The sequence below is a fragment of the Echinops telfairi genome, unplaced genomic scaffold (genome assembly GCF_000313985.2).
Source record: "Echinops telfairi isolate 266 unplaced genomic scaffold, ASM31398v2 ScPeMD7_23;HRSCAF=83, whole genome shotgun sequence".
Classification (NCBI taxonomy): domain Eukaryota; kingdom Metazoa; phylum Chordata; class Mammalia; order Afrosoricida; family Tenrecidae; genus Echinops; species Echinops telfairi.
The window spans coordinates 6,298,167-6,299,520 of NW_022103920.1; the positions used below are offsets into that span (position 1 = coordinate 6,298,167).

General features: G+C 58.0%; 1 protein-coding gene across 1 annotated transcript in view; it reads left to right on the forward strand.

Moving 5' to 3' along the window:
- The window catches only part of DENND2A (DENN domain containing 2A), a 36,854-nt gene that overhangs the window by 7,109 nt on the left and 28,391 nt on the right, over positions 1-1,354 (forward strand). The gene's annotated exons all lie outside the window — the stretch shown is intronic.

The following is a 1,354-nucleotide window of genomic DNA, read 5'->3' on the forward strand; positions in this document are numbered from 1 at the left end:
GACAGGGTGTGCCTGCCCCGAGACGTGGTCTCTCCACTGACCTCCTGGGCTTGGGAAAGCTGGGCAGTGGGTAAGACGGACCCGAGGAGAACTGGCTGGTGTGCACGTCGGTGTTGGTGCCGGGTAGGAAGCGTGCCGTGGACTGCCGAGCGAACAGACCTGCTTTGGAGGAAAGACCGCCCGGGAGGCTCCGTAGCAGCAAGGATGGCGAGCCTGCACCTCACTGGCCCAGTCCCTGGAGAAGGCTGTCAGTCTCGGTACATCAGCGAGGCAGTAAAAGCGACAGAGACCCTCGACAGAGCCCCTGAATCTCCACAGCAGCTGCATCCGTGGGTCCGAGCCCTGCTGCCATGGGGAGGGTGGCGCAGGGCCGGGCCGAGTTCCGTCCTGATTCAGAGCTGTCTGAACACAGCTAACAACAGCAGAGGCGCTGGGAACCTGAGAGACGGGCATGAGGTGGAAGTAGCTCTTTGACATCAGAAGATGCTGTCAAGTCTGGCTTGTCACTGGGCTTTCTTTTTTTTTCTTTTCTTTTCTTTTTTCCCTCCCCACCCCTGCTCACTGGGCTTTCAACAGTTTCCTTCTGTCTGGCACTTCTGTGTGGGATGCAGAGATCCCACCTGGAGCCCCGCACCACGCGGTGAAGCAGCACCTAGCCACAGCATGTGGTGTGCCCAACTCCGAGCGCCAAGGGTGGGGGCCGCCCCGTGTGGGCAGCAAGGGTGAGCTGCTGGGGATGAGGACAGTCAAAGTAGGTACCTGGCCAGTTCAGGTGTGCGGGCCCATCCTTTTTGGTCTGTTCGCCATAGGTGGAGCCATCACCACGGTCAGATTCGAAACACTTTCATCCTTTCAAAAGAAACCCCAGTGTAGCTAACCCCCTTGCCGTGGGTTGAAGTGTATCCCCACAGTGTGTGTCAGCTGGCTGTGCCGTGAGTCTCAGGGGCATAACAGTGACGTGTGTAATGGTGGGCTTTGGGGGTTACGCAATGTTATCATCTGCCATGATGATTGGCCAGCAGGTTGCAAGGGGATTTGGGCAGGATTCAGTCCCCTTTCTGGGGTCACAGCCCTGATCTGGTGAAAGGGGACTTTCCCAGGGATATGCCTGCATCACCTTTTACCGTAGAGGAGATAAAAATGAGAGAAGCAGAGAAGCTGAGACCTGACTACCATCCCGGAGGGAGGTGTGGGGCACATCCTTTGGACCCAGGGTCCCCGTGTTGAGAACCTTCTAAACCCTGGGAAGACGGTTGCCAGGACACGTGGGGCTCTCCAGGGAACAGAGCATGAAGGAGGCCAGCACCTTCCCAGAGAGCTAAGAGAAAATGCCTTCCCGTGGCTCTGGCCCCCT